Source organism: Bombina bombina, chromosome 4 (assembly GCF_027579735.1).
Source record: "Bombina bombina isolate aBomBom1 chromosome 4, aBomBom1.pri, whole genome shotgun sequence".
NCBI lineage: Eukaryota > Metazoa > Chordata > Amphibia > Anura > Bombinatoridae > Bombina > Bombina bombina.
This window is the reverse complement of record NC_069502.1, coordinates 1,026,734,737-1,026,761,691: the sequence shown is the minus strand read 5'-3', so window position 1 is coordinate 1,026,761,691 and position 26,955 is coordinate 1,026,734,737.

Sequence of the window (26,955 nt, the reverse complement as noted above, 5' to 3'; positions counted from 1 at the left end):
GGAAGATATTATTGACAAGCTTAGGGCCCTTAAGCTAGCCAATTCATTTATTTCTGATGCCGTTGTTCATTTAACCAAGCTAACGGCTAAAAATTCAGGTTTTGCTATTTAGGCGCGCAAGGCGCTATGGCTTAAATCCTGGTCAGCTGACGTGACTTCAAAGTCTAAACTTCTCAACATTCCCTTCAAAGGACAGACCCTATTCGGGCCTGGACTGAAGGAGATCATTTCTGACATCACTGGAGGAAAAGGTCACGCCCTTCCTCAAGACAGGTCCAACAAATTAAGGACCAAACAGTCTAGTTTTCGGTCCTTTTGAAACTTCAAGAGTGGCGCAGCTTCAACTTCCTCTAACACAAAACAAGAGGGAACTTTTGCCCAGTCTAAGCCGGTCTGGAGACCTAACCAGGCTTGGAAGAAGGGGAAACAGGCCAAAAAGCCTGCTGCTGCTTCTACGACAGCATGAAGGAGCAGCCCCCGATCCGGAAATGGATCTAGTAGGGGGCAGACTCTCTCTCTTCGCCCAGGCTTGGGCAAGAGATGTCCAGGATCCCTGGGCATTGGAAATTGTGTCCAAGGGTTATCTTCTGGAATTCAAAACCTCTCCCCCAAAAGGGAGATTTCATCTCTCACTTTTATCTGCAAACCAGATAAAAAGAGAGGCATTCTTACATTGTGTTCAAGACCTTCTAATTATGGGAGTGATCCACCCAGTTCCGCAGGAGGAACAGGGTCAGGGCTTCTATTCAAATCTGTTTGTAGTTCCCAAGAAAGAGGGAACATTCAGACCAATCTTAGATCTCAAAATCTTAAACAAATTTCTCAGAGTTCCATCCTTCAAGATGGAGACTATTCGAACCATCCTTCCTATGATCCAGGAGGGTCACTATATGACTACCGTATACCTAAAGGATGCTTATCTTTACATCCCGATACACAAAGATCATCATCGTTTTCTCAGGTTTGCCTTTCTAGACAGGCACTACCAGTTTGTGGCTGTTCCCTTCGGGTTGGCCACGGCACCAATAGTCTTTACAAAGGTTCTAGGGTCCCTTCTAGCGGTCCTAAGGCCACTGGGTATAGCAGTAGCCCCTTACTTAGACGACATTCTGATACAGGCGTCGACTTTTCAAGTTGCCAGGTCCCACACGGACATTGTTCTGGCATTTCTGAGGTCCCATGGGTGGAAGGTGAACGAAGAAAAGAGCTCTCTATCACCTTTAACAAAAGTTTCATTCCTAGGGACTCTGATAGATTCTGTAGAAATGAAGATTTACCTAACGAAGGCCAGATTGTCAAAACTTCTAGACTCTTGTCGTGTTCTTTATTCCACTTCTCATCCTTCAGTGGCTCAGTGTATGGAAGTAATTGGTTTAATGGTAGCGGCAATGGACATAGTACCGTTTGCCCGCCTACATCTCAGACCGCTGCAACTTTGCATGCTCAGTCAGTGGAATGGGGATTACACAGATTTGTCCCCTCTACTAAATCTAGATCAAGAAACCAGGGATTCTCTTCTCTGGTGGCTATCTCAGGTCCATCTGTCTAAGGGGATGAGCTTCCGCAGGCCACACTGGACTATAGTAACGACAGATGCCAGCCTTCTGGGCTGGGGGGCAGTCTGGAACTCCCTGAAGGCTCAGGGCTCGTGGACTCAGGAGGAGACACTCTTTTGATAAACATTCTGGAACTAAGAGCGATATTTAATGCTCTTCAGGCTTGGCCTCAGCTTGCTGCGGTCAGGTTCATCAGATTTCAGTAGGACAATATCACGACTGTAGCCTACATCAACCATCAAGGGGGAACATGGAGTTCCCTTGCAATGTTGGAGGTTTCAAAAATAATTCTATGGGCAGAGGTTCACTCTTTCCATCTATCAGCTATCCATATCCCAGGAGTAGAGAACTAGGAGGCGGATTTTCTAAGTCGGTAGACTTTTCATCCGGGGGAGTGGGAACTCCATCCGGAAGTGTTTGCACAGTTGATTCAACGTTGGGGCAAACCAGAATTGGATCTCATGGCGTCTCGTCAGAACGCCAAGCTTCCACTGTTTCCTCTGCTCCCTCGTCTGATTGCCAAGATCAAGCAGGAGAGAGCTTCGTTGATTTTGATAGCACCTGCGTGGCCACGCAGGACTTGGTATGCAGATCTGGTGGACATGTCATCCCTTCCACCATGGACTCTACCGCTGAGACAGGACCTTCTACTTCAGGGTCCTTTCAATCATCCAAATCTAATTTCTCTTCGTCTGACTGCTTGGAGATTGAACGCTTGATTTTATCAAAACGCGGTTTCTCCGAGTCAGTCATTGATACTTGAATTCAGGCTCGAAAGCCTGTCACCAGGAAAATCTATCATAAGATATGGTGTAAAAATCTTCATTGGTGTGCATCCAAGGGTTACTCATGGAGTAAAGTCAGGATTCCCAGGATATTATCTTTTCTCCAAGAGGGATTGGAGAAGGGATTGTCAGCTAGTTCCTTAAAGGGACAGATTTCTGCTCTGTATATTCTTTTGCACAAGCGTCTGGCGGATGTTCCAGACGTTCAGGCGTTTTGTCAGGCTTCAGTTAGAATCAAGCCTGTGTTTAAACCTGTTGCTCCGCCATGGAGTTTTAATTTAGTTCTTAAGGTTCTTCAAGGGGTTCCGTTTGATCCTCTGCATTCCATAGATAACAAGCTTTTATCTTGGAAAGTTCTGTTTTTGGTAGCTATTTCTTCGGCTCGAAGAGTTTCAGAGTTATCTGCCTTACAGTGTGATTCCCCTTATATGATCTTCCATGCAGATAAGGTAGTTTTGCGTACCAAACCTGGGTTTCTTCCTAAGGTGGTATCTAATAAGAATATCAATCAGGAGATTGTTGTTCCGTCACTGTGTCCTAATCCTTCTTCCAAGAAGCAACGTCTATTACTTAATCTTGACGTGGTTCGTGCTTTAAAGTTTTATTTACAAGCTACTAAGGATTTTCGTCAAACGTCGGCATTGTTTGTTGTTTACTCTGGACAGAGAAGAGGCCAAAAGGCTTCAGCAACTTCAGCAGCAGCCTCCTGTAAGAATTACAGCTCATTCCACTAGAGCAGTGGCTTCCACATGGGCTTTTAAAAATGAGGCTTCTGTTGAACAGATTTGCATGGCGACAACTTGGTCTTCGCTCCATACTTTTTCTAAATTCTACAAATTTTATATTTTTGCTTCTTCTGAGGCTATTTTTGGGAGAAAGGTCTTACAGGCAGTGGTGCCTTCCGTTTAAGCACCTGCCTTGTCCCTCCCTTCATCCGTGTCCTAAAGCTTTGGTATTGGTATCCCACAAGTAATGGATGATCCGTGGACTGGATACACCTTACAAGAGAAAACGAAATTTCTGCTTACCTGATAAATTTATTTCTCTTGTGGTGTATCCAGTCCACGGCCCGCCCTGTCTTTTTAAGGCAGGTGTTTTTTTAATTTTTAAACTACAGTCACCACAGCACCCTATAGTTTCTCCTTTCTCTTGCTTGTCTTCGGTCGAATGACTGGGAGGTGGCAGTTAGGGGAGGAGCTATATAGACAGCTCTGCTGTGGGTGATCCTCTTGCAGCTTCCTGTTGGGAAGGAGAATATCCCACAAGTAATGGATGATCCGTGGACTGGATACACCACAAGAGAAATAAATTTATCAGGTAAGCATAAATTTCGTTTTTAAAAAAGTGTGTCAAAGAGATAGCACACTTGTTTTACAAATTAAACATTGCTTCTCTTAAGAGCAAGGGAAAAGTTATTTCCCGGAAAATTAATTAGAGACCATATATGTAGAGGCTTATACAGGGAGTGCAGAATTATTAGGCAAGTTGTATTTTTGAGGATTAATTTTATTATTGAACAACAACCATGTTCTCAATGAACCCAAAAAACTCATTAATATCAAAGCTGAATAGTTTTGGAAGTAGTTTTTAGTTTGTTTTTAGTTATAGCTATTTTAGGGGGATATCTGTGTGTGCAGGTGACTATTACTGTGCATAATTATTAGGCAACTTAACAAAAAACAAATATATACCCATTTCAATTATTTATTTTTACCAGTGAAACCAATATAACATCTCAACATTCACAAATATACATTTCTGACATTCAAAAACAAAACAAAAACAAATCAGTGACCAATATAGCCACCTTTCTTTGCAAGGACACTCAAAAGCCTGCCATCCATGGATTCTGTCAGTGTTTTGATCTGTTCACCATCAACATTGCGTGCAGCAGCAACCACAGCCTCCCAGACACTGTTCAGAGAGGTGTACTGTTTTCCCTCCTTGTAAATCTCACATTTGATGATGGACCACAGGTTCTCAATGGGGTTTAGATCAGGTGAACAAGGAGGCCATGTCATTAGATTTTCTTCTTTTATACCCTTTCTTGCCAGCCACGCTGTGGAGTACTTGGACGCGTGTAATGGAGCATTGTCCTGCATGAAAATCATGTTTTTCTTGAAGGATGCAGACTTCTTCCTGTACCACTGCTTTAAGAAGGTGTCTTCCAGAAACTGGCAGTAGGACTGGGAGTTGAGCTTGACTCCATCCTCAACCCGAAAAGGCCCCACAAGCTCATCTTTGATGATACCAGCCCAAACCAGTACTCCACCTCCACCTTGCTGGCGTCTGAGTCGGACTGGAGCTCTCTGCCCTTTACCAATCCAGCCACGGGCCCATCCATCTGGCCCATCAAGACTCACTCTCATTTCATCAGTCCATAAAACCTTAGAAAAATCAGTCTTGAGATATTTCTTGGCCCAGTCTTGATGTTTCAGCTTGTTTGTCTTGTTCAGTGGTGGTTGTCTTTCAGCCTTTCTTACCTTGGCCATGTCTCTGAGTATTGCACACCTTGTGCTTTTGGGCACTCCAGTGATGTTGCAGCTCTGAAATATGGCCAAACTGGTGGCAAGTGGCATCTTGGCAGCTGCACGCTTGACTTTTCTCAGTTCATGGGCAGTTATTTTGCGCCTTGGTTTTTCCACACGCTTCTTGCGACCCTGTTGACTATTTTGAATGAAACGCTTGATTCTTCGATGATCACGCTTCAGAAGCTTTGCAATTTTAAGAGTGCTGCATCCCTCTGCAAGATATCTCACTATTTTTTACTTTTCTGAGCCTGTCAAGTCCTTCTTTTGACCCATTTTGCCAAAGGAAAGGAAGTTGCCTAATAATTATGCACACCTGATATAGGGTGTTGATGTCATTAGACCACACCCCTTCTCATTACAGAGATGCACATCACCTAATATGCTTAATTGGTAGTAGGCTTTCGAGCCTATACAGCTTGGAGTAACACAACATGCATAAAGAGGATGATGTGGTCAAAATACTCATTTGCCTAATAATTCTGCACTCCCTGTAAAGTCATGTGAATGGTTGGAAAGATCTGTGTACAGATCAAATAATAATTCACAAATTGTGGGTTAATGGTCAATAATGATAAAGCACTGTTAATATATAACAGGACGAATTACAGATTTGCTGCTAATATTATGAACCAAAATGTTCCCACTAATATACCCGGATCAACGTTTGTTCCACCAACCCACACGTTAAGCTAAGATGCCTATTAAGGTCAACAATAAATTAAATTCTATATTAGATTAGAGATATCTCAAGAGAAGCAGTGCGAACGCCTGACGCGCGTTTTGCCAACTGCTTTGTCAAAGGCGCCGAACGTCCTTCGTGCCACTTGCTTTATACTGAAGCCAACCAATCAAAGAGAGGGTATGTCTTAGTCACATGACGTGATCCTCCAATCGCAAAGTGTCTGTGTCATTGTAAGGTCATATGTAACACCAGTTGTACCCAATTGGACAGGGAGACTGAAGGGTGTGTAATGTAATATCCAATCATGTTGGAGAGACGGACACAATGTAAACAGACCTGTCAACATATTGATCATATGTGCTGTAAGCAGACTGTCATTCGGAATCGCTAGCATCAAGAGATGTATTTGTGCTAATATTTGTAATGTGATTTATTATGTTGGATCTCAACTGCCGTAATAGTATGAATGTTTCACTCTAAAATACAGACTATTATTTCAGCATAGGCTGTGATGATTCAGAGTGAGTTTTATTTTATGATGAATTGAAGTGTAGGAATATATATGTTAATAAGGCTACTATTAATATGTAGCAATATTCTGCTCAGTAACTGCAAAGGAAGTTCAATAACTTTGAATTAGTATTCAAAAATAGCAATCAGTGAATTTCAGTATGGATACTTAGGTTTAGATAGACAGCATGTGAAATGTGGACTAGCCACTGTAAAGGCTGACAGCAATAGTATCCGTCTAGTATGTAGTGAGAGAGAACGCAGAACCAAGCAGCTGCTGACAGGGGCGTGTCAGATACACAGGAGTTCCCCAGCTGGTGACGTCAGAGCTGTTCCGTAGCGTTATACTGAAACCGGCTTGTTACAAATGTTATATGAAACAAAAGTAGCGATATGCTAGTAATGCAGAAAATAGACCTGTTATCAGTGTGGAAGTAACTTAAGATTTTATTTTACTTGCGGTTGCTCCTTGGTTGTTCCGGTTGGTCCTGGTTTGTAGGTATCTGATAAAACAGATCCAATCCTCAGGGTAAGAGCTTGTGCTGGCTGTAGAGCAACAAATATGTAACTTAGATGATTTAATTCAGTTATACTGGGAAAGTTGTTTATAGGACCAGCTCCTGCTGGTATTTGTAAATCCAATAACTTGGAGTATCATATAACTTCAATTCTTGAAATAATACACAGGATCAGAAATGGATGCGTAGAGCTTAGCTGATATGAACTTAATAACTAAGCACTTGTTTGGGGCGGAGACATGACTTAAATACAGGTGGGAAGGAAAGCTGTAGTAAAAAAAAGGAAAACCAGGAGCGGATTCCTTACAATATTACAGTACTGATTACATTATATAGATATAGTGGATGGATTTGTGTTTTTCATCCAATTCTTATTTATGATATTTGATCATGATCTGTGAGCAATTCATTTCACATACTATAATTACAGAGTCATACAGTGTCTAAAATAACAGAAATAGGTTCCGATCATATACATCTTTGAATGTGCATTGTTATTTAATTTCCTTGATTAGATATCTTGGACACATACTCGTATAAAACATGAGAGGGTAGTACTTTTGCACATATCTAACCGCATATGACAGTGAAGAGCTGGTTTAGCCACTGGTATACATATATGTTAGATCATAATGAATGTAGGTTTGGTTTTTGTATACGTGTATATTAATATGTGTACACAGTTATGTTGCTCATTCATGAGATTACATAGATTATTACAATTTACAGAAGCAGGAAGAATTCCTACTCAGTAAACAATCTAGATTCTGTCATATGTCCAGGTTCTTATAAGTAATATTACAATAGATGTTCTTGTGTAAAAATTGTTTCTCTTATTATTAGATTATTGTAGAAAGGGACTGAAAGTCAGTTGTTCATTCAGTCCTTTTGGGGCCATAGTTTGAAGACTAAAGATCCATTTCATTTCTTCTTTTAGGAGGGTTATTTCAGTATTGCCCCCTCTAATCCCTGGTCTTACTCTCTGTAGGATCCAACATTTAAGATCTGATTTTCCTTCATGTTTATCCAGAAAATGTTTTGCCACTGATGTGATTTTCTTTACGTTCTCAAGGTCACTTTTGGCATTGCGGATATTTCCTATGTGTTCCCCTAATCTCGTTCTCAGTTCTCTAGTCGACATTCCCACATTTCTTAACATTGACTACTCAACAGTTCTTTAGTGTTAATGGCATTGCATTGCTTGACTATGGCCTCCATTTATCAACATTCAGATGGACACGCTTAGGGAACTTATCTGCCTTCACTCTTGAGGAGCAAGGCAGTGTCTGCTGCTGCTGCCATTTATGATTGTACCGTCTATACATGGCCCCTGCTCTGAATCAACCAAATGCACAAGAGTAGAGTTTGTCAATCATTCCAGAAGAACGAGTTTGATTAAAGGGATACTAAACCCAATTTTTTTATTTCATGATTCAGATAGAGCATTCAATTTTAAGCAACTTTCTAATTTACTCCTACTATCAATTTCTTTCATGTAATTGGCAAGAGTCCATGAGCTAGTGACGTATGGGATATACAATCCTACCAGGAGGGGCAAAGTTTCCCAAACCTCAAAATGCCTATAAATACACACCTCACCATACCCACAATTCAGTTTTACAAACTTTGCCTCCTATGGAGGTGGTGAAGTAAGTTTGTGATTGATTTTTTTGTTTTCTTCTATGATAAGCGCTTATAAGCATTCTGAAGCCCACTTCCTCTCAAAGTACAGTGTTTGTCAGAGGGATGTGAAGAGAGTATCGCCTATTGTTTTTTTATGTTTTCTTTTCAAGGGTTCTCCAACCTCCCTTTTCAGATCGATGATATACTCTTATACCATTACCTCTGCTGATAGTTTTCAGTACTGGTTTGGCTATCTGCTATATGTGGATGGTGTCTTTCTGTAAGTATGTATCATTATTTTAAGACACTCTCAGCTATGGTTGGCGCTTTATGTATTTATATAAAGTTTTAAATATATGTATTTACTTATATTTGCCATGAGTCAGGTCTATGTGTATTTCCCTTTGCAGTCTGGCAGTTTCAATATGGGAATCATGTTTTAGGAAAGTTTTTTTCTTACCTTGGGTATAGTCTTTTTTTTTTCAATTTGACTTGTTTTTCTTTTAAAATCTTGTGGGCAAATTTGGCTCGCGAGGGTGCAAAATGCTGTTATTTATTGCGTCATTTTGCGTCTTAGTTGATGCCAGGTTGTTTGGTGTGAAGTTCTGTTTGTTATGACGAAGGTTGCATCATTTCCGAATGTTTGTATATACTTGTATATACTTCCTTTTGCGTCGTGCGTCATACTTGGCACCAAAAAAAATAGTTTTATTTTACCCCACTTCCTATATGCTCCTTGCCTTCTTTATGCTCAGAGGGCTATGCTATTTGCTTTTTTATTTTAGCATTTGCATTTTTTCCCATTTCTGAAACTGATATATGTGGAAATAAGATATTTTTGTTTAAATGTTATTTTTTCTTTTACATTTTACAAGATTTCTCAATCAGATCCTGTCTCAGAAGCTGCTGTATGAATCATGCTGCCTGAACACAGTTCTACCAAAGCTAAATGTATCTGTTGTAAGCTAGGGGGGGAGCGCAAGATTATATCTCCAGCTGTAGTATGTAACAGTTGTCATGATAAGCTTTTGCATGCAGAAAAAGTTTCTATTAGTGCTAGTACAGTATCTGTTGTTCCCTCAACATCTAATGGACATGATATCCCTGTTGATATGAAAAATTATATTGCTGATGCGATACAGAAGGCTATGGCTGCTATTCCGCCTTCAAATAAACGTAAAAGGTCTTTTAAAACTTCTCATAATACTGATGAAATTTGTAATGACCAACAACATACTGATATATCCACCTCTGATGAGGATCTCTCTGATTCAGAAGATCTTACTTCAGACATTGACACTGATAAATCAACTTATCTTTTTAAGATTGAGTATATTCGTTCTTTGTTAAAATAAGTGTTGATAACTTTGAATATTGAGGCGTCTGATCCTCTTGTTATTAAATCCAGTAAACGTTTAAATTCTGTCTATAAACCTCCTGTGATTACTCCTGGGGTTTTTCCTGTTCCTGATGCTATTTCTGATGTGATTGCTAAGGCATGGTCTAAGCCTGGTACTTCTTTTGTTCCTTCTTCAAGGTTTAAAAAGTTGTATCCTTTGCCAGTGGCTAAGTTAGAGTTTTGGGGAAAAGTCCCTAAGGTTGATGGGGCTATTTCTACACTTGCTAAACGTACTACTATTCCTATGGAAGATAGTACCTCTTTTAAGGATCCTTTAGATAGGAAAATTGAATCTTATCTAAGAAAAGCTTATTTACATTCTGGCTATATTCTCAGACCTGCTATTTCTATGGCTGATGTTGCGGCTGCATCAACTTTTTGGTTGGATAGCTTAGTACAACGGGAAAAAGATTCTGATTTGCATAGCATTGTTTGTTTGCTTCAACATGCTAATCATGTTATCTGTGATGCTATTTTTGATATCACGATTGATGTTAAATCTATGTCTTTGGCTATTTTAGCTAGAAGAGCTTTATGGCTTAAATCATGGAATACTGACATGGTATCTAAATCTAGGTTACTATCTTTTTCATTCCAGGGTAATAATTTGTTTGGTTCCCAGTTGGATTCTATTGTTTCCACTATTACTGGGGGGGGGGGGGGGGGGGAGTTTTTTTGACCCAAGATTAAAAGTCTTAAAGCTTCTAATCAGTTTTGTTCCTTTCGTCAGAATAGAGAACAGAAAACCACTCCTTCCCCTAAGGACTCTGACTCCAATTGGAAGCCATCTTTGAGATGGAATATATCCAAGCCTTTTAAGAAACCAAAGCCAGCCCCCAAAACTGCATGAAGGTGCGGCCCTCAATCCAGTTCTACTGGTGGGGGGCAGATTGAAATTATTTCAAGACGTTTGGGCAGGTTCCGTTCAGAATCATTGTATTCAGAATATTGTCTCTCAAGGGTATCGAATAGGTTTCAGAATAAGCCCTCCTGTGAAAAGGTGTTTTCTGTCTCACATTTCAACAAATCCTGTGAAAGCTCAGGCTTTTCTGAAATGTGTTTCAGATCTGGAGCTTTCAGGGGTAATTGTACCGGTTCTACTTCTGGAACAGGATTTGGATTTTTATTCAAATCTATTCATTGTCCTGAAGAAGGAAAATGTATTCAGACCAGTTCTGTATCTGAAATTTTTGAATCCCTTTGTAAGGGTGTTTTTTATTATTATAAATGTTTGTGTTTTTTGTTTTTATGGTAATACACTGTATTTGCACTATTATTTATGTGTAAAAAAAAAAATACCCATTGAAATTAAAATAGTTTATACTGTAATCAGTTTCTTTGGAAAACATATTCCATAGAAAATGCGTTCTAATATACTACTTACATAAATAAAAATGGTAAAGCATGTATACTTAATTAACTATTAAGAGGTGTGGAACTAATTTTTCAAATGTATATTTTCTGCTCAGTGTTGCTGAGGACAACACAATAACTTCCCAGTTGGGGACAGTGGGTTGTAGTTTGAGTGGCTCTCATTAAGAGAATTGGTTAGGCTTTGAGCCCCATTTAAGATGGTGACTATAAGGACTATTCTGCCTTTTGTTCAACAATGTCAATATATGTCCACAATAGACTTAAATGATGCATATCTTCACATTCCGATTCATCCACACCACTATTGGTTTCTGACATTAATTTGTTGCTCTTCCATTTGGCCTAGCGACAGCTTCGAAAATCTTTTCCAAGGTTCTATATGCCCTTCTATCTGTAATCAGAGAGCAGGGTTTTGCAGTGTTTCCTTATTTGGACGATATGTTGGTACTGACTCAATCTTTTCATTTAGCAGAATCTCACACGAATCAACTTGTGTTGTTTCTTCATAGACATGGTTGGAGGATTCATTTTCCAAAGAGTTTCTTGATTCCTCAGACAAGGGTCACCTTTTTAGATAGATTCAGTGTCCATGACTCTGTCTCTAACAGACAAGAGGTGAATGAAATTGGTTTCTGCCCGTCGAAACCTTCAGTCTCGATCATTCCCTTCAGTGGCTATGTGCATGGAAGTTTTAGGTCTCATGACTGCAGCATTGGACGCGATCCCCTTTGCTCATTTTCATATGAGACCTCTGCAGCTTTGCATGCTGAATCAATGGTGCAGGGATTATACTCGGATATCACAATTGATATTTAAATCCCAACACTCAACTCTCTCTGACTTGGTAGTTAAACCATCACCTTATTGTTCAAGGGGCCTCCTTTGTTCGTCCTTCCTTGACTGTGATTTCAACAGATGCAAGTTTCACAGTTGGAAAGCTGTCTGGGGGTCTCTGACAGCACAAGGGGTTTGGAATCCTCAAGAGGCGAGAATATCAAACAATATTTTAGAACTCTGTGCTATTTTCAGGACTCTTCAGGCTTGGCCTCTACTAAAAAGAGAATCATTCATTCATTTTCAGACAGACAATTTCACAACTGTGGCATATGTTAATCATCAGGGTGGGACTCGCAGTCCTTTAGCGATGAAAGAAGTATCTTGAATACTCTTTTGGGTAGAATTCAACTCCTGTCTAATTTCTGCAATACATATCCCTGGTGGCAGGTGTAGACAATTGGGAAGCGGATTATCTCAGTCGTCAGACTTTACATCCAGGGGAGTGGTCTCTCCATCCAGATGTATTTTGTCAGATTATACAGATGTGTGGTCTTCCAGAAATAGATCTCATGGAGTCCCATCTAAACAAGAAACTTCCCAGGTATCTTTCAAGGTCCAGGGATCTTTTAGGGTGCCAGGAATCAGACTGAGACGAGAAGTGCAAAAATAATCACACATTTATTAATAACAAAAAATAATAAAAAGTCCTCAAGTCAAATAATAAGCCAGGAGTCAAAACCAGAGCTGGTAGTCAAACGAGCCGGGTCAGGAGCCAAAGCGAATAGTCAGATGAGCTGGAATCAGGAACAAGGAAAACAGCAGAGTCAGGAACACGCCAGGGATCAGGAACCAGGAAGGACGTCAGATGGCCAGGTAATACACAGGAACTCTCACAAACAGGTCTGAGACAATGCAAAGGCAAAGCTTACTGAACAGAGGCCCTTTAAATAATATAAAAAATAAGTGATGGCATCACAATTCTGAGACTGCATCCTGTCTCACACAGATGATGCACACCAGTCTGGCCATAAAAGTAAGTGCAGGAAATCCCCCACAATGCACCATAGTCAGCAAGAGAGGTAAGTAAAATGGCTGCCAGCAGCACATGGCAAACAAAACAGGGAAAAAATCCTGACAGGATCCTCATGCGGAGCTGGTAGATGTGTTAGCAGTTCCTTGGCCATACCAACCTGCTTACATCTTTCTACCTCTAGTTCTTCTTCCAAGGGTGAGCTCCAAGATCATAATGGAACAATCGCATGTGTTTCTGACAGCACCAGCATGGACTAACAGATTTTGGTTTGCGGATTTTGTCAGGATGTCAAGTTGCCAACCTTGGCCACTTCCTTTAAGACCAGACCTTCTGTCTCAAGGGCCGTTTTTCCATCAGGATCTCAAATCGCTAAATTGAAGGTATGAAAATTGAATGCTTAGTGCTTAGTCATAGAGGTTTCTCTGACTCAGTGATTAATACTATGCTACAAGCTCGTAAGTCTGTTTCAAGGAAGATTTATTATCGGGTTTGGTGTTCTCATAAAATCTCTTGGCATTCTTTTAGAATTCCTAGAATTTTACAGTTTCTTCAGTATGACTTGGATAAAGGTTTTCCTGCAAGTACTTTGAAGGGACAAATCTCTGCTCTTTCTGCTTTATTTCATAGAAACATTGCTAAACTTCCTGATATTCACTGTTTTGTTCAGGCTTTGGTTCGTATCAAGCCTGTTATTAAATTAATCTCTACTCCTTGGAGTCTTAATTTGGTTTCAAAGGCTTTGCAAGCTCCTCCTTTTGAGCCTATGCATTCTTTGGATATTAAACTACTTTCTTGGAAAGTGTTGTTTATTTTGGCTAGCTCTTTTGCTAAAAAGTTTCTGAATTGTCTGCTCTCTCTTGCGAGACTCCTTTTCTAATTTTCCATCAGGATAAAGCTGTTTTGCAGACTTCGTTTAAATGTATTCCTAAGGTTGTGAATTCTAACAACATTAGTAGGGAAATTGTTGTTTCTTCTTTGTGTCCTAATCCTAAAAATGCTCTTGAAAGATCTTTACATTCTTTAGATGTTGTAAGAGCTTTGAAATACTATATCCAAGCTACTAAGGATTTCAGAAATACTTTTCTAGTCTATTTGTTGTGTTTTCTGGTTCAAGGAAAGGTCAGAAAGCCTCTGCCATTTATTTGGCATCTTGGTTAAAGCTTTTGATTCACACGGCTTATTTGGAGGTGGGACAGTAGCCACCTCAGAGAATTACAGCTCATTCTACTAGATCAGTCGCCACATCTTGGGCTTTTATGAATGAAGCTTCAATTGATCAGATTTGCAAAACAGCAACTTGGTCTTCCTTGCATACATTTACAAAATTTTACCATTTTGATGTATTTGCTTCTTCAAAAGCAGTCTTTGGTAGAAAAGTTCTTCAAGCCGCTGTCTCAGTTTGATTCTTCTGCTTATGATTTAAGGTTTTTTCTTGAAATTTGTAAGAAATACTTATTATTTTGTTTGGATTTAATTTTGTCAGCGAAAATAGCTGTTATTATTATATCCTTCCCTCTCTAGTGACTCTTCTGTGGTCTTCCACATTTTGGGTATTTCTATCCCATACATCACTAGCTCATGGACTCTTGCCAATTGCATGAAAGAAAACATAATTTTTGTAAGAACTTACCTGATAAATTAATTTCTTTCATATTGGCAAGAGTCCATGAGGCCCACCCTTTTTATGGTGGTTATGATTTTTGTATAAAAGCACAATTATTTTTCCAGTTCCTCTTTTTTTATGCTTTTATACTCCTCTCTTTGTCACCCCACTACTTGGCTATACGTTAAACTGAATTGTCGGTGTGGTGAGGGGTGTATTTATAGGCATTTTGAGGTTTGGGAAACTTTGCCCCTCCTGGTAGGATTGTATATCCCATACGTCACTAGCTCATGGACTCGTGCCAATATGAAAGAAATTAATTTATCAGGTAAGTTCTTACATAAATTATGTTTTTTCTTGCTATCTTAGTTAAAAAGCAGGAATTTGAAGCTGAGGAGCCAGCCCATTTTAGGTTTAGCACCCTGGATATTGCTTGCTTATTAGTGGCTAAATTTAGCAATAAGCAATAATAACCCAGGTCCGGCTCGTAAGCTTTACATTCCTGCTTTTTAAAAAAAGATAACAAGAGAATGAAGAAAAATTGATAATGGGAGAAAGTTGCTTAAAATGACATGCTCCATCTGAATCATTAAATAAATTTGGGTTTAGTGTCTCTTTAACCCCTTAATGACCACCGACGTACAGGGTACGTCCTGCAAAAAAATGTCCTTAACGACCAAGGACGTGCCCTGTACGTCGTTGGTCTTTGAAAGCGGTGGAAGCGATCCTGATCACTTCCAGCCGCTTTTCCTGTTATTGCAGTGATGCCTCGACATTGAGGCATCCTGCAATAACTGTTTTTAGCCATCCGATGCCGAGAGAGCCACTCTGTGGCCCTCTCTACATCGGACATTGATGGCCGTAATCGTTGGTGGGTGGGAGCCGAGGCGGGAGGGGGGCGGCCATCAGTGTCGACCTGGCACAGTTGAGAGGCGGGATCGTGGGTAGAGCCATTGGGAGCGCGCACGGGGGCAGGCACAAGCACAGGGGGTGGGCGCATGCACTGGGCGGGAGCGGGAGGGAACCGCTACACTATGAAAAATGTTGTGATAATAAGTGGGAGAGGGGGGGATTGCTAAATAAAAGATCTAAGGGATCTGGGAGGTTGGTCTTTGGGGAGGGGGAAGCTACACTACAGAAAAATCTGGGAAAAAAATAAATCTATTTTTTGCAATCTGGGTACTGGCAGAGAGCTGCCAGTACCCAAGATGGCTCCCAATAAGGTAGAGGAAGAGGGATAGAGAGCTGTTTGGTGGGATTAGGGAGATTGGGGCTAAGGGGGGATCCTACACAGCAGAATAATACCAACAAAAAAAAAACACCTTTGATTTTAGTACTGGCAGACTTTCTGCCAGTACTTAAGATGGCGGGACAATTGTGGGATGGGGGAGGGATCAGGGGGTCTGATGGGAGGCTGATCTCTAAACAAAAGCTAAAATTAACCCTGCATTCTCCCTACAAGCTCCCTAATTAACCCCTTCACTGCTAGACATAATACACGTGTGATGCGCAGCAGCATTTAGCAGCCTTATAATTACTAAAAATCAACACCAAAGCCATATATGTCTGCTATTTCTGAACAAAGGGGACCCCAGAGAAGCATTTACAACCATTTGTGCCATAAATGCACAAGCTGTTTGTAAATAATTTCAGTGAGAAACCCAAAATTGTGAAAAATCTCATTTGGCGGTGAAATGGTGGCATGAGATATACCAAAATAGCCTAGATCAATACTTGGGGTTGACAAGAGAGAGAAAATAAACAATGGCATAACATGTGTTGTTGCCTATAACAGTATCAGTATTGTGTTCCCAACAAACTTGTATGGAACTATATAAGATTATAATGTTAGGCTGGTGCTGTACACAAAAAGGGAGCTAGATACAGAAAAACCAGTATAGTCACTTTCTAAAGCCCCTATTATACGTGTTGTATTTACGCTCAGCGGTTAATTCTTATATCTTGTGCAATTACAGGTACCACCAGTAATTATCAATCTTTATAATTACCTGTGTGTCAACCTCGTCCTAGTATAACACTAAGTAATCTTTTACTCACGGATTGAGCTATATATATCCTGTTACTCCAGATCAGGTTACGTACCCTACCTTTTGACTAGGTTACCTACATTCCACTATTATGGCTCTCATTCTATTTGGAGGACTGATTGTTCCCCATTAGTGATTTTGCAATCCTAATAGTCACCAGTGTGTTTTATTATAAACCATCACATAACTGCCCTTCATTTTACTATACTTAGCAGTAACGTTAGCATCCCTATGCAATAGTACCCATACCATGGTAAAATTATTTTCAGACCTAGGGGGGCACTATTATAATAGCATCTGTATTCTTGATATTAGAAGCAGTGTGCCTTATAACTTTGGTATATTTTTTTGACCCAATATCACACCCAATAATACAGCTCTATAACAAGTGGTGCAAGGACTATTTGAAACTGTGTATTTACGTCTCATTCCAATTTTTTAATTTCTCTTGTAAGATGTATCGAGTCCACGGATTCATCCTTTACATGTGGGATATTCTCCTTCCCAACAGGAAGTGGCAAAGAGAGCACACAGCAGAGCTGTCCATATAGCTCCCCCTCCAGCTCCATCCCCCAGTCATTCTCTTTGCCGGCTCTAAGCAATCGGAAGGGTAAAGTGAATGTGGTAAAAAAATGAAAATATTTCTGACGGAGGTCAGAAAGTTAAACTCTTAACCACTTGCAAAGCCCTTCATTCCATTCCTCGGCCATCTGTAGCTCAGTGCATGGAGACAATCGGATTAATGGTAGCGACAATGGACATAGTCCCTTTTGCACGGATACACCTCAGACCACTGCAACTATGCATGCTCAAACAGTGGAATGGGGATTATGCAGATTTGTCTCCTCAAATACAGCTGGACCAGGGGACCAGAGATTCTCTTTGGTGGTTGTCTCAGGATCACCTGTCTCAGGGAATGTGTTTCCGCAGACCAGAGTGGAACATGGTAACGACCAACGCCAGTCTGTTGGGCTGGGGTGCAGTCTGGGACTCCCTGAAAGCTCAGGGCTTATGGTCTCGGGAAGAAGCTCTTCTCCCTATAAACATTCTGGAACTGAGGGCGATATTCAACGCGCTTCAGGCATGGCCTCAGCTAGCCGCAGCCAAATTCATCAGATTTCAGTCGGACAACATCACGACTGTAGCTTATGTCAATCATCAAGGAGGAACAAGGAGTTCCCTAGCAATGACGGAAGTAACCAAAATAATCAGGTGGGTGGAGGATCACTCCTGCCATCTCTCAGCAATTCACATCCCAGGAGTAGACAACTTGGAGGCGGATTTTCTAAGTCATCAGACTTTTCACCCGGGGGAGTGGGAACTCCACCCGGAGGTATTTGCCCAGCTGACTCAGCTATGGGGCACTCCAGAATTGGATCTGATGGCGTCCCGTCAGAACACCAAACTTCCTCTTTACGGGTCCAGGTCCCGGGATCCTCAGGCGGTGCTGATAGATGCTCTAGCAGCGCCTTGGTCCTTCAATCTGGCCTATGTTTTTCCACCGTTTCCTCTCCTCCCTCGTCTGGTTGCCAGAATCAAGCAGGAGAGGGCTTCAGTGATTCTGATAGCGCCTGCGTGGCCACGCAGGACCTGGTATACAGACCTAGTGGACATGTCATCTGTCCCACCATGGACACTACCAATGAGGCAGGACCTTCTAATACAAGGTCCTTTCAAGCATCCAAATCTAATTTCTCTGCGTCTGACTGCTTGGAGATTGAACGCCTAATTCTATCAAAGCGTGGTGTCTCTGAGTCGGTTATTGATACCCTGATTCAGGCTAGAAAGCCTGTCACCAGGAAAATCTACTATAAGATTTGGCAAAAATATATTTTTTGGTGTGAATCCGAGGGTTGCTTATGGAGTAAGATTAGGATTCCCAGGATATTGTCCTTTCTCCAAGAAGGATTGGAGAAAGGATTATCAGCTAGTTCCTTAAAAGGACAGATATCTGCTTTGTCTATTCTTTTACACAAACGTCTGGCAGAGGTACCAGACGTTCAAGCGTTTAGTCAGACTTTAGTCAGAATCAAGCCTGTTTATAGACCTGTGGCTCTGCCATGGAGTCTGAATTTAGTTCTTTCAGTTCTGCAAGGGGTTCCGTTTGAACCTTTACATTCCATAGATATTAAGCTTTTATCTTGGAAAGTTTTGTTTTTGGTAGCTATCTCTTCTGCTCAAAGAGTTTCAGAGTTATCTGCTTTACAGTGTGATTCACCTTACCTGGTTTTCCATGCAGATAAGGTAGTTTTGCGTACCAAACCCGGTTTTCTTCCTAAGGTTGTGTCTAATAAGAATATTAACCAGGAAAGTGTTGTTCCTTCTGTGTGTCCTAATCCTTCTTCGAAGAAGGAACATCTGTTACACAATCTTGATGTGGTTCGTGCTTTAAAGTTCTATTTACAAGCAACTAAGGATTTCAGACAAACACTTTCATTGCTTGTTATCTATTCTGGTAAGAGGAGAGGTCAGAAGGCGACTGCTACCTCTCTTTCCTTTTGGCTGAAAAGCATCATCCGTTTGGCCTATGAGACTGCTGGCCAGCAGCCTCCCGATACAATTACTGCTCATTCTACCAGAGCAGTGGCTTCCACATGGGCTTTTAAAAATGAGGCTTCTGTTGAACAGATTTGTAAGGCAGCGACTTGGTTTTCGCTGCATACTTTTTCCAAATTTTCCAAATTCGATACTTTTGCTTCTTCGGTGGCTATTTTTGGGAGAAAGGCTTTACAAGCAGTGGTGCCTTCCGTTTAAGGTACCTGTCTTGCTCCCTCCCTTCATCCGTGTCCTAAAGCTTTGGTATTGGTATCCCACAAGTAAAGGATGAATCCGTGGACTCAATACATCTTACAAGAGAAAACAGAATTTATGCTTACCTGATAAATTACTTTCTCTTGTGATGTATCGAGGCCCGCCCTGGCTAGTAAGTCAGGTAGCTTTTTTGTTTAAACTACAGTCACCACTGCACCCTATGGTTTCTCCTTTTTCTTCCTAACCTTCGGTCGAATGACTGGGGGGTGGAGCTGGAGGGGGAGCTATATGGACAGCTCTGCTGTGTGCTCTCTTTGCCACTTCCTGTTGGGAAGGAGAATATCCCACAAGTAAAGGATGAATCCGTGGACTCGATACATCACAAGAGAAAGTAATTTATCAGGTAAGCATAAATTCTGTTTTTATTCATACAACCAATAAAAGTTAAGTTTTACAATCTCCTCTATTCGGATGTAAATATAAACATTCTTCACTGTTCCTTCGGGACTTATCTAAATAAAGTGTTGTTGAGTGCTATATATGTACACCCTTTTCCGGTAGTTTACTGTTTTTTCTGTATCAATACTTGGGGTTGTCTATTACACTACTCTAAAGCTAAAATTAACCCTACAAGTTCCCTGTATGCTCCCTAGTTTCCTAGTTTACCCCCTCACTGCTGGGCATAATACATGTGTGGTGCGCAGTGGCATTTAGCGGCCTTCTAATTACCAAAAAGCAACGCCAAAGCCATATATGTCTGCTATTTCTGAACAAAGAGGAACCCAGAGAAGCATTTACAACCATTTATTCCATAATTGCACAATTTGTTTGTAAATAATTTCAGTGAGAAACCTAAAGTTTGTGAAAAAGTGAACATTTTTTTTAATGTTATCTCATTTAGCGGTGAAATGGTGTCATGAAATATACCAAAATGGGCCTAGATCAATACTTTGGATTGTCTTCTAAAAAAATATATATATACATGTCAAGGAATATTCAGGGATTCCTGAAAGATATCAGTGTTCCAATGTAACTAGCGCTAATTTTGAAAAAAAAAGTGGTTTGGAAATAGCAAAGTGCTACTTGTATTTATTGCCCTATAACTTGCAAAAAAAGCAAAGAACATGCAAACATTGGGTATTTCTAAGGGCTAGATTTATTAAGCCCCTATGGCAGCAAGTTCTCTCAAGAACTTGCTTGCCGTGATTTATCAAGCAGCGGTCACCAGACCGCTGCTTCCCTAACATCTACGCCACCTCAATTGTGGTGAAATTCAATCTCCTCGGTCGAGTCTGACCGAGGAGATTGACAGCTCCTGCCCGCGCGTGATTGGCTGAGCACGGGCAGGGGGCGGGATTGCACGCAAACGCAAAATTGCGCTCGTGTGCAATGTTAATTACCTGCGGGTAATTTCGTATACGCGCCCCTGTACGCCTCAGCGTTGATAAATCTAGCCCTAAACTCAGGACAAAATTTAAAAACTATTTAGCATGGGTGTTTTTTTGGTTGTTGTAGATGTGTAACAGATTTTGGGGGTCAAAGTTAGAAAAAGTGTGTTTTTTTTTCCATTTTTTTCCTCATATTTTATATTTTTTAAATAGTAAATTATAAGATATAATGAAAATAATGGTATCGATAGAAAGTCCATTTAATGACGAGAAAAACGGTATATAATATGTGTGTGTACAGTAAATGAGTAAGAGGAAAACTACAGCTAAACACAAACACCACAAAAATGTAAAAATAGCCTTGGTCCCAAAAGGACAGAAAATGGAAAAGTGTTGTGGTCATTAAGGGGTTAAGTCCACCACCTCTGATCAGGGGTAAATCACATACTTAACATTGATAATATGTGTAATATTAAAATGTCTAACAAGAAGGGAAATTTTCTGTCATTACGCCAGCGAAAGCTATTTAAAGATTTATTCTGATGTAAACATTTATCAGGTTTTATATTGTTAGGTGGCTATTAGCTTACATAGATCTTTTTATATGAGTCTTCTGTATTATGTAAATATTTTCATACAACAGCAGTAACAACTACTTTGACAACTGTCATTTTCTAGTAGTTATTTGCTTTAATTTATTCTGTATAAGTATGTTTATTTTCCTAGTAATTCTCTACATTCCTGTTTTGTCATTAAAGCCTCTTGAATTCCTATGCACAGTTGTATTTCATTCTCAGAGTGTTTGGTGCATATCGGTGTAATGATAAAAGTTGTAGCAATTGCCCTTTCTATTAAACTAGGTTGTTATCATATTTCCTTCCTCCTTTCATTGTGCAAATATTGACTGCTGATGTACCCAAGGCCGAAATACAACAAGAAAAATAGAGGTCGGTAATTGCAGCCTGTTTAAAATGAAAGCTTGCAAAGGACTTTGTTTGTTCTTTTGTACTAATAACTATATTACAGCTTAGGTCTCGCTGTTTCCTTTGCCAATTGTCTCTCTTGGTATTTGTGCTGCTAAACAGTAGCTCTCAGCTCATACAAAGGTTTGGAATTAAGTATCCTACAGGTACTATATTTGTCAGTTTTCTTTTTAGGAAATAGAGTGCCAATTTGCAAGAAATAAGGCTAGCCCTAGTTTTTGTTCATGCTGAGAAAATAAAAGCCTACACAGCTACATTTTACCCCACCTACTATGTAAGCTGTGTTTACATCATTGCAGGGGATTGCACATGTTAAAGCATTTCAACAGTTATAGGATTGTTCTTACTTAAAACCAATAATAATGGTAGCAGTATGTTTGGTGCAAAGCCCAAAATCACTGGATATCAGTGCAATGCCTTAAAACGGCTTTAAAAAGGTAAATGAAAAATCACTGGAAGTATTTGTGTGAATGTATATATTTGTGTATATATATATATATATATATATATATATATATATATATATATGTATGTATATCCACACACACACACAAATATATATACACACGCATATATATATATATATATATATATATATATATATATATATATATATTCATGCACATATATACATATACACACACACATTTTTTTTTCATTTACCTTCTTGAAGTGATTTTGGGCTTCTCACCAAAAATATTGCTTACATTATTATTGGTTTCAGTAAGAACAATCTTATAACTGTTGAAATGCTTTAAAATGTGCAATCTCCTGTGATGATGTAAACACAGCTTATAGTAGGTGGGGTAAAACCTAGCTGTGTAGGCTTTTATTTTCTCAGCATGAACAGAAACTAGGGCTAGTTTTTTTCTTGCAAATTGACATTGTATTCCCAAAAACAAAACTGACAATTATATCACCTGTAGGATACTTAAAGGGACATGCCACCCACATTTTTTCTTTTATGATTCAGAAAGAGAATGCAATTTTAAACATCTTTCTAATTTACTTATATTATCTAATTTGTTTTATTCTCTTGATATTCCTTGATGAAAAGCATATCTAGATATGCTCACTAGCTGCTGATTGGTTGCTGCACATAGAAGCCTTGTGTGATTGGCTCACCATGTGCATTGCTTTTTCTTCAACTAAGGATATTTAAAAAATGAAGCAAAATAAGTAATGGAAGTAAATTGTAATATTGTTTACATTTCTATTCTCTATCTGAATCATGAAAGAAATATTTTGGGTTTAGTGGCCCTTTAATAAAAAAAAAAGAAAAGAAAAGAAACTATATACAGTATAAAGATTGTTCACAACATTGTATGCGTGATTATACACACTATATGGCCAAATGTATGTGGACAGCTTACCACCTCACCTATATGAGCTTGTTGGACATTCCATTCAAAAAACATGGTCACTAATATGGATTTGGCCCCTGCTTTGTGGCTATAAGAGCCACCATGCTTCTGGATTGCCACAAGACTTTGTAGTGTATATTTGGGTCTTTGTGCCCCTTCAGCTGAAAGTGCATTTGTGAGAACAGACAGGTACTGATTTTGGATGAGAAGGTCTGGCTCACAATTGGCAATCCAATTCATCACAAAGGTGTTCAGTGGACTTGAGCTCAGGGCTCTTTACAGGACACTGAAGTTCCTCCACACCAAACTCGTCAAACCTTGTCTTCATGGACCTTGCTTTGTACACAGGGGAACAGTTATGTTGGACCAGGAAAGGGCCTTCCCCAAACTGTTGCCACAAAGTTGGAAGCATCCAACTGTCTAAAATGTCTTTCTATCATTTGGCATAGATATTACCCTTCCCTGGAATTAAGGGGCCTAGCCCAAACCATGAAAAGCACCCCACACCCCCCGACCATTATCTCTCCTCCACCAAACTTTACAGTAGGCTCTATGCATTCTGGAATGTAGTATTCACCTGGCATGCGCAAAACTTAGATTCTTCCATCAGACTGCCAGATTGTAGAGTGTGATTCAACACTCCAAAGAACACACTTCACTGCTCCAGAGTCCAGTAACGGGTAACTTTACACCAATCTAGCCGATGCTTTGCATTGTGCATGTTGATGCTTGTGTACGTCTGCTCAGCCATGGAAACCCATTTCATGAAGATCCTGACACACTGCTTAATGTTGCTTTCTAAGGCACTTTGGAACTAGATAATGCAACAGTTGATAGGCGCTTTTTATGTGCAATGTGCTTCAATAATCGGTGGTCCTTTCTGTGAGTTTGTGCGGTCTACCACTTTGTGGTTTGAACTGTTGTTGTTCTTAGATGCTTCCACTTGACAATAATATCACTTACAGTTGCCTGGGGCAAATCTAGTAGGGCAGAAAGTTCACAAACTGACTTTGTGGCAAAGATGGCATCATATGACAATGCCACATTTAAAGTCACTGAGCTCTATAGTATGACCCATTGTTCTGTCAATGTTTGTCTATGGAGAATTCATGGCTGTGTGCTAGATAGAACTCAATTATTAGTTGGGGTGTCCACATACTATTGGACATGTAGTGTATGTGTAAATAGGTGTTTATTTGTATTTCACAACATTTCAAGTCTATAGCTACTGGCCAAAATGTTACTTGACACTTCTGATCCAACCTCCTACCCATCCACAGCATGGCCACTAGCCTCCCACAACATACCTACTACCCCACCCTCTATTGCAATATATTTAGCCATGTGGAACACATTATTGTGCATTTTTAAATATATTTTATTTTATACCATGACAAATGAAATAATGCTATATGCAGTTATAAATTAACAATAATAAGTACATAACAGCAACATCAGCTAGGGGTTCTGGAGAAGACAACAGCTAGATGGAAAAAGGCGTTTGTTGAACTAAGAGTGCTGACAGTCATGGAAGGTCATAGCAGACCTGGAGATTTTTTTTTTTTTTAATAGTTATCATCTCTCCCTTCTCTCTCTTAACTACATTTCTCCACTCCCTCCTCTCTTCAATCTTTTTAACCTCTACTTTCTCTCTCAGGCCACAAAGTTTACACTTCTTTTCCCCCTCTCTCCTATCTCTTTACTCTTTCTTCTTTTCTTCACCACTCTCACTTTTCCCCCCCCTCTCTCTCTCTCTCTCTCTCTCTCTCTCTCTGCTCCTGTTTACCCTTTTCGGAAGTAACAGTCTAAGTACTAATTGGGTTTCTAAAGCCCTAGTTGAATAATATATCTTTGCTCTTTGATGGCTATATAATAACCCTTCAGGTGATATTTTTTAGTATAAAGCCCATCTTCATAGCAGCACTCAATTTTTACCGCCACTGCACCGACCACAGGTTAATTTCCACTCAATCCTATATACACAGTATATGTATGTATCATACAGTATATATATATTTAGGTTACTTACTCCGGCCTGGAGTGCGCAACAAAATTTAACAAAATCTTGGTAATTTTATTATAGGACCAGTAAAAACAGTAGATTTGCATAATCAACAAATGCAAGATAACAAGACAATACAATAGCATTTACTCTGAATTTCAAATGAGTAGTAGATTTTTTTTCTAACAAATTTCAAAGTTATGTATATTTCCACTCCCCCTGTACCATGTGATAGCAATCAGCCAATCACAAATGCATATGCATATAGTCTGTGAAGTCTTGCACATGCTCAGTAGGAGCTGGTGACTCAAAAAGTGTAAATATAAACGACTGTGCACTTTTTTTTAATGGAAGTAAATTGGAAAGTTGTTTAAAATTACATCCTGTATGTGAATCATGAAAATTTAATTTGACCTGAGTGTCCCTTAAAGTGTGATGTGCATTACACATTACTACTCACCACCTATCCGCTTCCGTAAATGCTATACCATGTGTCTCTTCTGGTTGCACCTCGAGCCCTGGCGTGTACGTCATTACTCATTACCTGGCAGTAAACTGGGTAAACAAAAAGTACAAGCGACAAAATAATGACACAGTAATGTCACAATAGTCTAAACCTGTACATTAGCATAACTAGGCATACGAACAGCTAGACATGGCTGACCTTGGCTAAACCCTATGAGCGATATTACCACTTTGAGGCAAACACTAATGCAGTTGATACTAGCAGACTAAGCTGAATGACATAACAGTGTGATTCTTCCCTATGATAGAGAACCAGATCACCTAGAGGAATTAAAGGGCCAGTAGGGGGTTGATTTATCATGCTGTGGCGGACAGGGGTGCACATACGCGTCCCTGACCGCTGAAGCTCGCCTCTGGCGGGCTGAATACCCCTGGGGGAATTCAGCATTGCACATGAATGCTATTTTGCGCTTGCATGCAATCCCGTCCCCTGCCCGCACACAGCCAATCATGCGCGGGCAGGAGCGGTCAATCTTCCCAGTCGGACGTGACCGGGGATATTAAAATTCCTTAGAGGTGGCGAAAGGTTAGGAAAGCAGCGTTCTGATGACCGCTGCTTGTTGAATAAGGACTGCAGGTTTCTCTTGTGAGAACCTGCAGTCGTAGGGGGTCGAAAGGCTTGCAAAGCCTTTGATAAATCGACCCCTTAATACAGTAGAATTGCATAATTAACAAGTGCAAAATAAAGACAATGCAATAGCACTTTCTCTGAATATCAAATAAGCAGTCTTTTTTTTTTATATATAATGACAATCTCAACCCCCCCCCCGATTAGCTGGCCCCCTGTATCATGTGATAGCCATGAGCCAATCACAGACTAATATTTGTATAGCCTTTGAACTTGTGCACATGCTCAGTAGGAGAAGGTACCTCAGGAAGTGTGTATTTGAAAAGAATGTGCAACATTTGATAATTGGAAAGTAAACTGGAAAGTCTCTTAAAACTGTTTGCTGTATCTGAATCATAAAAGTTTAAATTTGAGTTTAGTGTCCCTTTTTGTATTTTTCATTAACTCCTCTTAACCTCTGTGTGTTTCAGCTTTTTGATCATTTTATTTAAAAATAGACTGATAAATAGAATCTATGTTTTGCTTAAAAAATACATTCTTAAAAGCATTATATAATTATGGATACTCTTTTTTTTCATGACTCAGATAGAGCAAACAATTTTAAACCGCTTTCTACTTTCTTTCTATTATCAAATTTGTTTAATTCTCTTGGTATCTTTTGTTGAAGGAGTTGCAAACCAGTACTGTGAGCTAGCTAAACTAATTGTATGAGCCAATGACAAGAAGGCATATATGTTCTGCCACCAATAAAATGTCCCTTGCATATCAGTGTCCTGGGAAATATAGTTCCAAGATGCTATTTAGATGGCAATGGCAGCAACAGCAAAGTGTTAGTGAGGCTTTAAAACAGCTAAAAGGGTAGTATAGTGGTGGGTTATGGTTCAAAATGTAAGCTGAAACTTTTCTGTTTAATAAAAGCAATGCAACATACTGAC